At 51.4% G+C, this 15,789-nt stretch overlaps 1 protein-coding gene across 8 annotated transcripts in view; it reads right to left on the bottom strand.

Moving 5' to 3' along the window:
* DIRAS2 (DIRAS family GTPase 2) overlaps positions 1-14,686 on the bottom strand; it is a 28,301-nt gene extending 13,615 nt beyond the window's left edge. The window contains exons 1-2 of one of the 8 annotated variants that reach the window (XM_082694166.1): positions 14,338-14,686; positions 5,337-5,481 (exon numbers count right to left, since the gene is read on the bottom strand). The gene's annotated coding sequence lies outside the window, so the exon portion shown is untranslated. Of the gene's footprint in view, positions 1-5,336; positions 5,482-7,726; positions 8,783-10,693; positions 10,795-13,928; positions 14,086-14,306 lie in introns of those variants that run through there. The other 7 variants (XM_082694165.1, XM_082694168.1, XM_082694167.1 and 4 more) reach the window with 7 other exon arrangements.
* Between the last annotated feature and the right edge of the window lie 1,103 nt (positions 14,687-15,789).

Here is a 15,789-nt window from a genome sequence, read left to right as displayed (position 1 = left end):
CTTCTAGGTTGAGCCAAAGAAAAGCCGACAAAATCGGCAAGTGGCTACAGAGGCCTCCCTCAGACAGCCATGAGCTACTTGTTACTTAGGCCTGGGGGGTCTTAGCTAAGAAGCACTGCCAAGTCCAAGGTCATGAAGCTTCAGCCCCATGAATTTTTCTAAGAGTTTCATGACTTTTGTTCTGACAGTCAGGCCGCTGACCCGTTTTGAGTTAATTCTTGTATACGGTGTGAGAAGGGCCCAACTTCATGCCCCTGTGGCTAACCCTAACCCACACCACTTGCTAAAGGAGACAATTCTTCCCCCAAAGAACGATCTTGATCCTCCTCGTCCAAAATCGATGAGCCGTGCCGGTGAAGGTTTATTTCTAGACTCCCCACCCCACTCCGTCGGGCTACCTGTCTTCTTGGGCTCCACCACACTGTTTTATCTACTGTGGCTTTGCAGTAAGTTTTAAAATCGGTAGGTGTGAAGCCTCCAGCTTTGATGTTTTTTTCAAGATAGTTTTGACTATTGGGGGCCCCTTGGAATGTCACACAAATAAGTAAATTGGACTTTGGCAAAATTAGAAGCTTTTTTTCAGCAAAGAACATATTATCAAGAAAGTGAGAAAAGAAAACTCACACTCTGATAAGACGCTATCAGGAAAAGACAGAGACTCAGAACGGAGTAGCCAAACAAAAAACAAACCCACCAAAATATGGACTAAGGGCTCGTCTAAGTATTTCTCTGAAGAAAATATACCTGTGGCAAGAAGCACATGAAAAGATGTTCCACATCCGTCACCAGGAAAACGCAGCTCAAAGCCACTCTGAGGCACCCTTCACACCCGTAGGATGTGGACTCTCCAAAATCCAAAGAAATGACCAGCAAGCAATCAGAGAAGACCGTGGGGAAATTAACCATAGAACTGGCACAGCAATCCACTTCTGGGTGGATGACAAGGTCCCACCTACGTGAGGTCCCCCGAGCGCTCGGATTGGTGGAGACAGAGCGGCAGGGGCTGTGCCAGGCCTGGGGGAGGAGACGATGGAGGGTTAGTGTCTGTCTGACGGGGACGGAGCTTCCGTGCGGGGAGGTGGGGGGTTCCTCAGCCACGTGGTGGCAGGACAGTGTGAACGTGTGCCAGGCCACGCATGTCCAGTGATGCACGGAGGGTTCTGGAGGGGAGCGGGGGAGGGGGTTGAGACGGCCTAGTGGTGGGTACTACGGAGGGCACGGATTGCATGGAGCACTGGGTGGGGTGCATAAACAATGAATCTTGGAACACTGAAAAAGTAAAATTAAATTTAAAAAAAAAAGAAAATGATGCAAGTGGTGAATTTTACGTCGCCTGTATTTTAGCCCAAGAAAGTCTGATTGTAAGTGTGAACATTTTTAGTAACCGCAGAACCGAAACCTAAGGACCACATGCAGGACACGAGCACAGTGGGCAGCAGCGGCAGCAGACGGTCCCTCCCCTTGGTCACCCATGCCACACAGTAAAAGCATTAAGGGTCTGATCTGATCTGGCAAAACGAAACAAAAATCTAATTTCCCGAGAAGACCAATTAACACGGGCACCTACTTCCTGGACCCACTCCTCTACTGCACCGGAGGTGACGTGAGGCGTGGCTCTTTGACACGAAACCCCATGAGACGCGTGTCCAGCACGGGAGCCACTCCCCATGGGAGCTGTGGCAAGACTCGAGGGAGAAGTCTTGCACTGGATTTCGGACCTTAGGACAAAAAAGCTGCTGCATACCCCATTCACAGCTGTGATACCACTGCTAACATAAGAGGATGCTAGTTCGTATACACTGCATACATTACCTAAATTAACTTCACCTGGGGCGCCGGGTGGCTCAGGTTGTCAAGCATCCGCTTTTGGCTCAGGTCATGGTCTCGGGGTCCTGGGATCGAGCCCCGCATCAGGCTCTCTGCTCAGCGGGGAGCCTGCTTCCCCCCCCCCCAACCTGCCTCTCTGCCTACATGTGATCTCTGTCTGTCAAATAAATAAATAAAATCTTTAAAAAAACTTCTAAAACTTAATTAATTAATTAACTTCACCTGTGCCTTTACGATTTAAAATGTAGTTTCTTTACAAAATGAAAAATTACAGGTATGGCTCACATGTTGTATTTGCTGGTATGCAGTGTTCTGGAACAAATCCTTACACTTTTTTCTTTAGCAAACGTTCAACAGCACGTTATAATTAATCACACGAGTTACAAAATTGAATTAAAGGTGATTTCTTTAAGAAAATTTTTAGAATCCTCTTCTAACTAATAGTTACAGGCAAAAAAGCCCCAAGTCATCAGAAAAAGACTGATTTTCCTGCTGCGACAAAGTATATAAAATAATATGTCAACACGGGTGGTGACAAACCAAAATCAGAATCCTATAGAAATATAGGATATACAGAATCCTATAAAATCTGTCATATATCTGAAATATAGAATATACAGAATCCTACAGAAAGATACATCAGAAATAGTAATGCATGAGGTCGCAAGGAGCCATAGGAGAAGTTTCAGAGGAGAGATTTGCTACAGTGGAGCCGAAGTACAAAGGTCTGAACACACTTCCGTGCATCTAGTATTTGCTCTAACGAGTCTCTCTCCGTGAGACGCTCCGGCACGGGCTCTCTGCTGTCAGTGTTGGCTGGTTGGTTTGTGTGCTCTCCCCACTCCCGGCCCAGTATCGGCACCGCAAACGCAGGGTCCCTGCTGAATTCATTCACCAGGCGTCTGACTCATCGGGAACCCTCAGCACGTCCTAAGTGATTATCTGTTGCTGGAATACATTTCGGTGAGCCAAACAAGGAACATCGTACCAGAGAAGATAAATGAGTCCTTCAAAGAAACAAAATGAAGTTGTGAAACATGGACAGAACACTGACCACTCACAGTTGACAACGACAAGTGAAATAAAAATTTCCAAAAGGAGACGTGCTAGCGTTGTAAGAGACAGAGCCGGGGTGCAGAATTTATTGTACCGTTCAGTAAGTTCTTACAGCAGAGAAGTGTGAGCCAAGCGTAGGCAGGAGCTCTGGGCTATTGTGCATTCTGGATACTGGGTTTAAATTTCCCTCACCTGTTTCATCTGCTCCCTACCCCTACACCTCCGGGCTTTTCTATCTTGGCTATTATAAATAACGCTGCGATAAACATAGGAATGCAAGTGTCCTTTTCAATTCGTGTTTTCATTTTCTTTGGGTAAATTCCCCACAGTGGGATTACTGGCTCCTACAGTAACTTTCTGAGGACCCTCCATAGCGGTTCCCGCAGTGGCTGCACCAGCTTGGGTTCCCACCAACAGTGCACGAGGTTCCTTTTCCACTACATTCTCAGCCACACTTGTTATTTCTCGTCCTTTTGATTCGAGCCATCGTGACAGCTGTGAGGTGGTGCCTCACTCACATTCCCTGATGACACGTGGGCTGAGAATCTTTCCATGTGTCTGTTGGCCCTCCGCATGTCTTCTTTGGTAAAATGTCTATTCAGGTCTTTTGTCCATTTTTAATCAGATTATTTGAGGGGTTTTTTGGTGTGTGTGTTGACTTATATAAGTTCTCTACATATTTTGAATATTAACCCCTTCTTGGATATATCATTCGCAAATACCTTCTCCCATTCGCTAGATTGTCCTTTTGTTTCATCAATGGCTCCCTTGGCTGTAGAAAAGCTTTTTATTTTGGTGCAGTTCCAATAGTTTGATTTTGCTTTTGTTTCCCTTGCCTGAGAAGACATGTCCATAAATACGGTGCTAGGGCCAATGTCCAAGAGATTACCGCTTGTTGTTTTCTTTAAGGTGTTTTACAGTTTCAGGTCTCACATTTAGGTCTTTTATCTCTTTGAGTTTATTCTTGTACATGGTGTAAGAAGGCGGTCCAGGTCCATTCTTTTCTATATACCTATCTTCAAATGTGTTTTTAAATATAAAATAAGTATTTTTAATTTATAAGAGATAAGAATGTATATATTATTTTACATATGAGGCAAGTATTTTAATATCTATATAAACAATATATAATAATATGTAATATACAAAAATAAAACCTTTAAGATAAGGTTCAAATTCTTGGACACACTTTGCAAGGAGATAAGAAGCAACCAGAAAAATGCCGTCTACTGCTGCAGAACGGCTTACTAATTACCTTGCAGCACGGACTATGTAAGTGTTGCCAAATGAAAAGGCAAGTCCTGCGTTTATCTTTCATACAACAAGCGACTGTTCTAAATTCATTGCCGTTTTCTGTAAGGCAGATGGCTTTGAGCAGCCGGCCATCTAGCAGGTATTAGACAAAACTAAGCAGACATTCTCCATCTCCGTGATGTGAAGACGAAACGATGAGCATGAGAAGGAGACACAGTCCCTCCTTTCGGAACACAACTGCCGTATGAAGAGAGCGGTTGGAGAGAGTGCGTCAAATCACTCCTAGGAGAGTCACGTAGATGTCCCTGAGACGGCGACACGGGCTGTTCCTGCCTTTGTTCCCCCTGACCAGAGCAACTAACATCTTGTCAAAAACAAGACGGGGGCACCTGGGTGGCTCAGTCTGCCTTCGGCTCGGGTCGTGATCTCAGGGTCCTGGGATCGAGCCCCACCTCGGGCTCTCTGCTCAGCGGGAAGCCTGCTCCTCCACTTGTCTCTCTCTCACCATTTCTGCCTCTCTCTCTCTCTCAAATAAATAAATAAAATTTTTAAAAAAGAAAAAGAAAAAAACACCACTGAGAGAATCCTAGAACATGGAGGTGAGGTGGAAACACCCCCTGCCTGCACCCCAGAGCCCAAGACAGTCCGTGTTAGAGGAACCACCACACACTGACCACATCACCCCTTCCCCCGAGCCTCTGGTTCCTTCAAGGGGAAAAGAGAACCCAGGAGAGACAACCAGCCTGCCCCAGCACGGTGGGCCACTCTGTGGGAGTCCCTCCTCTGATTCACACCTTGAGACCTGCAGCAGAACCTCCGGGGCTTGCCCCTGGGAACCCGTGAACAGAAAATCTGAACAAATCAATGACTAGTAAGGGAATTGACTCTGCTATAGAAAGTCTCCCAATGAAGAGAAGCCCAGACCAGATGGCTTCACTAGTGAATGTAAAGGAGAGTCGACACCAGTCCTTCGCAAACTCTTCCAGAAAAAGGAAAAAAGAAAGAAAAGGAGGGAATACTCAACACCCGTATCAGAGAAAACACTATTAGAAAAGTAAATGACAGGCCAATTCCCTGGTGAGTTTAGACGCAAAAATTCTCCGTAAAATACTGGCAAACTGATCTCGGCAGCACGTCGTAAGAATCGTTCACCTTAATCACGTGGGGCTTATCCCTGGGACACAAGCATGGTTCCATGCCTGCAGATCAACACGTGACTGATCACATCCACAGAATGGAAGAAGATGGTCAGACGGTCGTCTCAACAGACGCAGGACAAGCATGGGACGAAATCCAACATCCACTCAGGATGAAAGCACTCGACAGAGCAGGTGCAGAAGAAACCTATCTCAACATAAGAAGATCATATATGGCAAGTCCACACTAACACCATCAACGGAGAAAGGCTGAAAGCTTTTCCTCTACGGACACCACGCCTCCTGGTGTGGTGACACCACTCCTACTCAGTAGGGTACGAGAGATGGTAGCCAGAGCAATTGGACAAGAAAAGAAATAAAGGCATTAGAATTGGACAGGAAGAATCAAAATTGTCTCTAATTTGAAGATAATATGATTCTACATAGAGAAAACTCCAATGGCTCTACCAAAACATTGTTAGATCTAATCAATGAATTTCACAGAGTTGCGAGATATGAAACTTACATAAAAATCAGTAACATCTCTATACACTATCAACAAATTTTCTAAAAACGAAATGTTCATTGCAGCCTATTTACAATAATCAAGACACAGAGACGATCTTAGTGTCCATGATGAATGAGGGCATGAAGGGGTCATGTAAATTTACATAATGGAATATGAAGCAAGCATTAAAACAGCAAAGAACTCCTATCATTTGCAACAACACAGATGGACACGGAAGGCGTGATTCTAAGTGGGATAAGTCAGGCAGAGGAAGACGGACGCCACACAATTCCACTTACACGCGAAATCGACAACGTGCAAACAAAAACTCTTTTCAAGGTCATTGAAAACGAGTGTGCACATGCAGTTACCAGAGGCACAGGGTGGGAAGGGGAAAATTGGAGGAAGGTAGTCAAAACAGAGACGCCTCCAAGTTATAAATGCACGGTTCGTACGACTGCCTTGTGCAGCAATGCTGACCGCACCAGCACAGCCCTGAGATCCGCGGGGGCGCTCGTGAGGATGTAAATCTGGAGTTCCCATCGCAAGGGGAATATTTTTTTCTTTAAAACCTTTTTTTTCTTTCTTTTCTTTTTCCTATATTTATATAAGAAAATGGGTAGTAGATGAACTTGCTGGGGTGCTCATGTCACAATGTACGTACATCAAATGACGATGCTATGTGCCCTCAGCCTATACAGTGAATCAGTATGTCCATTATTTTTTATACAACTGGGGAAAACGATGCTTCTACTATTACATGTCTTGGTCAGAAGCAAGGTGAATGTGTCCACATTCGAGAACGTGGTGCGGGTGTCAGAGGGGAACGGAGACCAGAGAAGGGCTCCCTGCAATGTGGCCATCGCAAAGATTTGCGAGAGGCAAAGGTGTGAAGCCTGGGTACCCGGGGAAGAGCTCCCTGGCAGTGAGGGCGTCAGGTGCAAGCAGATACCAGCGTGACCTGTTTTCAGACCACGGAGGATTCCAGAACGCAGGGAGGGAGATGGGGGGAGGTCGATGCGGCCCGCAAGTAATGGGCAGGGACGGGTGATGGTGCTAAGTCAGCATTTACCATAAGAAGGATGCTGGTCCCTGAGGGATTTTAGGAGAGGAGGGACAGTGGGACTCCTGCTGTGGGGGGCCTCCTTGAGGACTCAGTAGGGCAGGGTGAGGCAGGAGACAGTCGGGAGGTCCTGGCTTGGACCAGGTGATGGCAGAAGGGGCGGTCAGGGCCATCCCCGCTCAGCTCACCCTCCGGGTCCACGACTATAAATGCCAACCATATGCCAGCCATGGCCAATGGCATACCCACGGCCAGGCCCCTGCCCTACACTACAGCCTTACAGGCCCTCTCCCTGCTGGACCGCTTTGCTTGGATGCCTTGGGGACATCCCAAAACAACAGGTGCACAACTGATTTACCTATAACTCCTCGACATCTCCCCTCGCAACTTGCTTCGTCTTGGCAGATGGCAACATTCCCTTCCAGCTGTCCGGGCCCAAACCCTCAGAGCCCTCCTGAACCCATCCTGACCTCTGGCACCTCGTGCCCGGGCCATCAGTAGAGCGTCCCAGTGATGTCTCCCGAACATGGCTGGACCTCACCACGGATCGCCCGTGCTCCCTAACACGTCCCATGCCCCGCAGCTGGGTCCCTGCAGCCACTTCCTAAGCAGAGAGCGGGCTTCATCCTCACGCTGCTCTCATCAACTCCCGGAAGGTACGAGACCTTGTCACCTCTGTACTCAAAACCTTCCACTGACCACGCTGTCTCAGAGAACAGCCGCTGAAGGGCTCGCCCCCACACTCAGCCTCACCTCCCCCTGCACCTCCCCAGCTCATCCGGCCACATGTCTCCTTGCTCCCTGGATAACAGCTGGCATGCTCCTGCCCCAGGGCCTTTGCACTGGCAGTTCCCTCTCCATGGACCACTCTTCCCCACTCACCTTCTACAGACCTATGTTCAAATATCCCCTTCTCAGTCTCCCTGACTGTCTCGGCGCATGATCTCAGCCCCAACCACAGGAGAGCAGCCACGTGAGGGGAGGCAGGGCCAGGAGGTACCGTGACGGCCACGTGCGCTTCAGACCACACGGCACAGCCACTGAAAGGGGCCGGCTGCAGCGGAGAAAGCGGACAAGAAGTTACAGTAAATCGCGCCCAAACGCAGACAGCTTGGACCAGACAGGCGACGGGGAAGACCGAGTACAGGCAGTGTGCCGCCAACCCGGAACTGATGGTGGTTGGTTCGGAAGGAGGTCAGATGGGGAGTGGAGGGCCGTAGAGCATCAGGGAAACTGGTCGGGTTCCCAAATGGCAGAGCGGAGGGGCGGGACCGGACCCTCTCCTGAGAGCACGCTGGGCAGAGCACGGGTTGCAGCGGAGATGTGAGATCATGAGCTGCGAGCATGTCTGGGCCGTCGAGGCTCACGGCACGTGGGCAGGTGGATGACGTGTGCAGCCCCTGCTGCGGCCCCGGGACCGCGGGGTGAGGCTGGGAGCCACGCTGACATCAGGCCTGAAGCCCAGAGCGGACAAGACGGCTTGCAAGACCCACGAGGGAACCACAGAGGACTCCAGCTCGGAACCTGAGTCTGCAAAGCTCACGGGAGCACCGGGGGGTGGGAGCGGCTGCATGGAAGGGCCACGCTGTGGAAGCCACAGGGAGCAGGCGGGGAGGAAGGAGCAGCCGAGCTCTCCCGGGTGACATCTGCACGCGCCATAGGATGGACGCCGGACGTGGGGCCGACGCTCTTGGAGAAGGACGAAGAGCATCAGAGGGCGGAAGCCGACGGGATGAGCAAAGGCAAGGACGTGGACTCGGGGCCTGAACCGCTGATCAGTATTGATTTGTGTCCTCTCCACAGTCACCACGCAGGTCAGCAGAACGTGTCACGGAAGTCTGCGGCGGCCCGCGTGTGTGGAATCCAATGACAGGTGACCCTGGACTGTCCTCAGCACCTCCTGTCCTCCGCAGGCTTCGGTCGGCACCGGGCCCCCCAGGAGCCTTACAGAGATGAAGAGCCCAGAGCCACAAAGGCGTCAAGCAGGGGACATGCTTACAGACACAGAACAGCATGAATTCAGGGACAGAGGCAGGACTGCCTGCGGGGAGATGAGCTCGGACAAGGAACAGAAGGAAAGAGTTGGCAAAAGGAGGAGCACGGATTTAGCCAGAATCAGAACACGGAGTCCCTACCGGCCCAGCTCAAAGAGCAAGATATAAAGAAAAAAAAAAAAAATCCATCTTTCAAGATTAGTTGGAGTGTGTGTCCCCCAGGCTTGGCTAGAACGAGCCAAGGCCAGAGGCCAGAAGCCCCTCCTGAAGCAAGGTTCAATGTCAGACCGGGGCTCCGCGCCGGCCTCCGCAGCAGAGGAACAAAGCCGAACCATTCAAAGCAGAGAGAGCAGAACCCTGTTCAACGCTGACCGGACGGAGACCACAACCAGCACAGCCGGGCGTCCGGACCCTCCAGCAGGGGCCGTGAGGCCCAGACAAGCTGCATCTCAGAAACGCCTCCCATCCAGACGCTCATGTGGCCTCAACGTTCCGATGCGGGAGCAGAGCCTCCGGGGGCGCGAAGGACTGGCAGTCGGTGCACAGCGAGGAGGTGGCAGAACCGCACTTCAGCTGAGGCTCAGCAAACCCTGGAAGGCATCCCCGCCGGTCCCAATCAGCAACAACGGAACCAGAGCTCAGGATGCTAGAACCGTGGGGAAGGAGGTTTTCTGTAGGAAAATGCACTACGGCCAAGCTCCTTCCAGAATGGTCTCATATTACTTTAAAAATGCAACAGCCACGTTCGGCAGCGAATCCCAGATGGCCGCGTATGTTTTCTGACTCAGTCGCCAAGAGCAGAGATCCGCCGGAGACCTGCTGGAACAGGAGGGTCGGTCCCGACATCTCCGCCTGCGTCGTGAGAAACCTGCTGTCGTTGGGGCTGGCTACACTGGCATCTGGTCAAGGAGGGATGGGCATGAAGCGCTAGCCGATGAGTGAGAAAGCCGGAGAGATAAACTGCTGTGTCGTACCCCTAGGGTCAGGAGGCTATTTCACAGACAGCTTTCTGTGAGCCTCAGGGGACAGCTGATGGGCAGGGCGCACGGTGAGAGAGCCCCCTGGTCTGACGTGCGCAGGTGTGCAGACGGCTGGGGCTGGGGGCTGGGAGCACAGTTGGGGAGACAAGTCCAAGTTCATACACAAAGGAGAACGCCATCGAGCTGGACTCTCCCTGGGGTAGAGCTGGGTGAGCTGCTGGCTTTGTTCTAGACACAGAGACCTGGATACGGATGATGCCCCCCCTTGCCCAGTATCCGCGGAAGGTACAGTCCACATTGAAAGTCACAGGCCTGCCCCAGGAAGACAATCGGAGGGTGAAGATGACGCAGGGAGGAAAGTGTTCCCCTCCAAGGGCTGCTCTGTCTGAGCGCTCCGCTTCCCCCCTCCAAGGGCTACTCGGTCTGAGCGCTCCGCTTCAGAGCCGGGCAGTCTCTGCACTCCCTCACTTCAGAAAACAACCACTTTCCGGACGTTAATTAGCTTTAGAACAACACGGCACAAACTCCCTCCTCACAAGATGCTGCTCTCTTTAAACTCCTCCAGGCTCGGAGACAGACATCCGGCCCCGCGATAGAAACGCCCCCGCCCCCTCCACTGCTCACGGATCCCCCGTCCCCAAGGCCACCCAGGGGCGGGGCGAAGAAACTGACATCTTTTCCTTAAGGTCACTCATTTCTGGTCTTCAAGAAGTCAGTATTCGTGGGCCAGTCGATTATAAGGCATCGCACTTCAGCAAACTTTACTTAATGGTGTTAAAATGGAGAGAAACACGAAAATGCACATGCATACCAGCGAAGGATAATTTGAAAATTTCCGTGAATCACAGGCATTCATGCAGTAAATACATACTTACACGCTACTTCCTGATTTTACAACGGGTTTGCTGCTACCTGCCCAGTAAAGGAATTTAAATATGAAAACTGAAAGATCTCCTGCGGGACATGGGGACGCGGCCGCTGACGTCGCCGTCAGGGACTGGACAGAAGCAGACAGGCCTTGTGCAGAGCGGCAACACCCACCCTGCGCCGGGTCCCCTCGTTCCTGCTACAGCAGATGGCCAGGCTGCAGGCAGCCTCTCTGCTGGTTAATTCTCAGAGAACCAGGTATTTGACTCAAGGTATCTGACCGAACCCATGATTTGACCCAATTCTCCTGATTTGCTGGTAAAGAAGCAAAAATCGGTTTCAAGATCTCACAACCAGCTAGTGGTAGGGAAGGGTAGGATACTGGTCTTATAGCAATGTGAGATTATCTGGATATTTATTTTTGATAGTGTTTAATTGGTTCAATGTAATGGCTTAATGGCTCCTAACCTTTCAGCTTTTACATTGCTTTGTCACAAAGTTAACATTCCATAGCCCTGCTGGTCACTACAATAACCACTAGCTGCACGGGCCATGAACCTCTTAAATGTAGCTAATCCAAACTGAGATGCTCTCTAGGTGTAAGACCTATCATGAAAAAAAAAAAAAAAAAAAACTTGTAAAATGTCCCATCAGTATTTTGTATCAATTATATCTTTAAAACGTCACTTCTGAGAGACTGGGTTAAAGAAAATATGTTACTAAAATTCACCTCACCTGTTATTTTGACTTTTCTAATGTGATCCTTTCGACGTGGTTCACATGCTCTACTTAGTTTGGACAGGACTGGTTTATAGCAAAATCCTTCACTGCACTAAGGACAGGGGGACAGGGCTGCAAGGGGTCTTTCTTTCCTGAATCTGCAAACAGCGAGAGCAGAGCAAGAGAGGCCAGGAGAACATGTGCTCCAAGCCTCTGAGGAATCCTCACCTGGGGAAGGAAGAGAAACTTGCAAGACTCGTAATAAAACAAAACTAAAGCCCGACGTGACGGCCGTTACACGACTTCAGGTGAACCCTTACCCGAATACGTGTGTGTACGTGTAACGTGTAAAACCGCATCTGCCCATCCTGACGGTAGGACAACCCTCACCTTCCCTTTTGATCAAGAGCAGGTATCTTCCCAGCTAAATCATAACCAAAACCGGTGTCCTAGAAATCAGTTGTGTTTTCAAAGAGACAAGTGCTCCTTGTGAGTAGCCACACTGGACGGAGCGACCGGCGGGCGGACAGCTAACGCACCTGACAGGTGAGAACGGGACCCAGGGGTTATCGGAATTGAAACGTGCAGGTCGGCACTGCGCCCTTTCTGACTTAGAACCGTGTGCTGGCAATCCCCTCACTCCAGAAAACCAAATGCTCCTTTATAACAAAGAAATTTTTTCAGTGCAAAAATTCACTGCATTTACCTTGGGGAAGGGGCCGGCGAGCAATGATGACCCTGTCCAAGTCAGAAGGTTAATCACATATCAACGATGGCAACAAAATTAGAAGAACAAACCCGCGTTTACTGTCACAGACACGCTCTCTTTTTGACAAAAAATGCTGGTTATTTCTCAAAGGCTCTGATTTTTCAGGAAGATGTGCAGGTCGGCGAGCGCAGACAGCATCCCTGCTTGCTGAGGACGCGGACTGCCAGCCGCAAGCACGAAGGCACGCCCACAACTCGGAATTCAATTTGGCTGTTTTCTGAGCCTCTCCTTAGAGAGGAACAACTATTAAAGCTGGAACAAGAAACGATTCTAGAGGTTTCTGCAATAACCGTGCACATTTAATTGCCGTCTGCAGGGGTAGCTCAGGAGGAAGCAGGGCTTCTAGGTGCTCTGAGAGAATCGCCTGTCCCTGATGCCTTCCCTGTGCTCGCTACCCGGAAGCTCGCCCCGCTGGCCAAACCAGCCGCCATGGGTTAAAGCCTTGTTCCTCCTGTTTCTGTGGGATGAGCCACGGGGCTTCAGTGTCTCAGCCCATAGGAACGCTGGGCTCCTGCACTTCCAGAGACAGAACGGTTGACAGTTCGCAATTTCAGGCAATGACCCCCCCGCTCCAAAAAATAGTATTACCCCCCCCACAAAATTGTTAAATTTATCCTAATTTTACCCTCCCCTTTTCTCTCCCTCCCACTCCACCCCTTCAAATCCAAATGCCACTGGGAAAGAAGTGCATTTGGACTGATGGAGAATATGAAATGCTCTGGCTTTCTACTGTTACCTAGAAAATCTTCCTTAAAAAGAATATTTTATAGGTTTTTAGTTCAAAGCAGGGAAGGTCTCCTATGCTATGACGATCTCCTCACTTGGAAGGGGGTCGTCCCAAAGTTAAGGGCAGAGATGGAGGATAGATCCCCCAGGGAGACGAGCTGTGTCACTGCACAGTCGGAAGGACTGAATCCCACCACGACGCTGTATTTCTGTGGCCAATGGAGGGAACTGGGGGGTGCACCGAGCCTCCAGTTTAAAAGTCTCCCAAACCCCCAAGCACGGGAACTGGTTTTAAAGGAGAAAACCAGCAATTTTCTGGCCGGACGGGGGATGGATGGAAGACTCAGGGCGAGAAGCCAGCCCCGCTTTGCAGGGAGCCCGGGAGCTGGAGCTCAGGAGTCATTGTCATCTCCGGGAAGCCACGTTCTTACAACTACAGAAGGGGTTCGGTGGGCACTTCCCCTGCGCCTGGCCTCACCCCAGGGCACACGGGGCGGGGGCACCCGTGAAGAGCTCATGAGAAAGGAGCCCATGAGAGCTCCTTTTTAAAAAAAGAGAATTAAAATACATCGCCAGGTCTCAGCCAAGCTTAGGCAAGGGCTGCGGTGCGGTGGGAAAAGATGCTGAGCCAACAGCAGCCCCAACGTGCTCTGCATTCTCTCCCCTCGGACCCCATCTCTGAGGGCTCTGCAAACCCATTCAATCAAGTTCCACAACCGAGCACCTGCACCGCAGGCTTTTCTAAAGCACTAACTCCTGTTTGGGAAGGAATCCCAAGGAACGTGTACGAGGCGGGTTTTCTTCTCGCAAGAACACGTTATGGACGAGGGGCCGGGACGCACGCCCTCGCGGACAAGGATACAGAAATGCAGCTCGTCCCCCGCGGGCCAACTCCGCCAGCCCGACTGCTGGCTCGCCCTCCCGATGGCGGCGATCCCTCTCCCGGGGGCTCGCCCCCCAGGATGCCCGGGCCTCGGCGCCCCATTGCGGACGCGGCGAGGCCCCAGCGACGGAGGGGGGATCCTTACCTGAGGAGCCGCACAACTCTGCCCGGAGCCTCTCCCGAGCTCGCCTCGCATAGGACAGGGCAGCGCAGGCTGTGCGCGCCGGGCTCCTCCCGAGGCAGGCGGGGCGCGCGCTCCCTGGCGCCGCCGCCGTGACGCTGCTGTCAGCTGCTCGCCCGCCGTGCGCCCCGCGCCCCGCCACTTGCGCCCCGCGCCCCCGCGCCCGCGCCCGCGCCCCCTCGCCCCGCGGCCCCGGTCCCTGCGCCCCGCGCGCCCCGCGCGCCCCGCGCGCCCCCTGCCCCTGCTCCCCGCGCCCCTTGCACCGGCTCCCCGCGCCCCCGCGCACCTGCGCCCCACGCGCCCCCGCGCACCTGCGCCCCGCGCCCCCGCGCCCCCGCGCACCTGCGCCCCGCACACCACGCACGCCCCGCACCTGCGCCGCCCAGGCCGGCGGTCCTCCGGCCTCCCTCCCCGCGCTCGCGCTCGGATCGCCGACTTGCGAGCCCGGCCAGCTGCTGCAGCCGCCGCTGCTTTTGCTCAAATGGCGCCTGCTCGCCTCCCAGGAGCTTTTAGGTGCCGCCTACTGCATGCTCCTGGAATAGATGGCCAGGACTGGGATTTTCTGGGAATTCAAGGAATTAAAATCATCCCATTGGAAGTGCGCCGGGTTCTTTTGTTTTAGAGCCTTCGCATCCGCAGCTGTACGCGCTACGAACCACCTAAGCTTCTCCTGCGACGTCCAGATACTAAATTAGAAACCTGCTCAGTGAGAGGGCAGGTGAACTCGGCCGTGCCCAGAGCCTCCCGCACGGCGCAGGATAGTACCTTCTCGTTTACTAGGCTCCTGTGACAAAAGCACCATGGGCAGTCTGGGGCTGGAGCTGCCTTTCCACTGAGTAGTTCCACATTAGCGTTTGGAGGAAATAACCAGGTTTATTTTCTGGCATGGATAAGCCGTGTTCTCTAAGAAGCATTGATCGGAAACAGGTGAATCAGCAGGATATAAGATTTATGGCCAACAGTTCCGTGCCAACATGTTTCCAACGCTTGCCTGTAACACTGATGGAGTATGGACGGTAAACTACAGCTCTGAGGAATAGTCCTTTGCCCTATTATAACTCATTCTGTTTTTTTTTTTTTTAATACCAATTTTCCCAAGAGACTCAGGCAGTGTTTGGTTGTTCTTAAAATTTGATTTAGCTCATAGAATCCCATTTACCTGTTTAAACCTGTCTTGAATGTCTGTATAATTTCAAATTGCTCTATCCTTTGATGTTCATTTCCAAAGTATGTTCCTGCATTATTCACAGGAAATACATGATTTTAAAATCTTACTTAGCATGATAATTATAATCAAGAAAATTTATTTTTTCCACTGATTCACCCTCATCTTGACCTAGAAGCTAAGGCCATTGGAATGTGGGGGCCAAGGTCATTGAGGATTGCTATGGGCAAACCTACGCCCTTTGTAATGCTGCAGGGAAGTGGGGTGGCCGTTTCAGCAGGCGTCTCCTCTTCAGCACAAAGCTATCCCAGGGGACAGCGCAGGGATGCTGATGATTTTTGGAATCTGAAAGGACCTCACAGGCTAACAAACTGAGATGTTGTTTTCCACGACAGCCTGAAACGTGGGTTACCAGGTTAAATGGTAAAATAAAGTTGAGGACTAAGTCGGGAATGGCAAAGGAATTCAACAGCGTGGACGTGGTGAAGGCAGAGAGTCCGTCCGAGCCCAGGGCCGGACGGAGCGAGCATCTGGAGCTGGGGAACGGAGCCGGGGGTCCTGCACATTGCACACTGCAGAAGAATCTGCACTTTGCCACCTACAATCATCATTTGTTCTGAGAAGGTGCCGCACGGGCCCCAGGGCCCCATTTGAACAGGA

The sequence above is a fragment of the Mustela nivalis genome (genome assembly GCF_964662115.1).
Source record: "Mustela nivalis genome assembly, chromosome: 13".
In the NCBI taxonomy this organism is placed as follows: domain Eukaryota; kingdom Metazoa; phylum Chordata; class Mammalia; order Carnivora; family Mustelidae; genus Mustela; species Mustela nivalis.
Note: the sequence above shows the minus strand (reverse complement) of the source record. Positions and strands in the feature narration are given on the sequence as shown.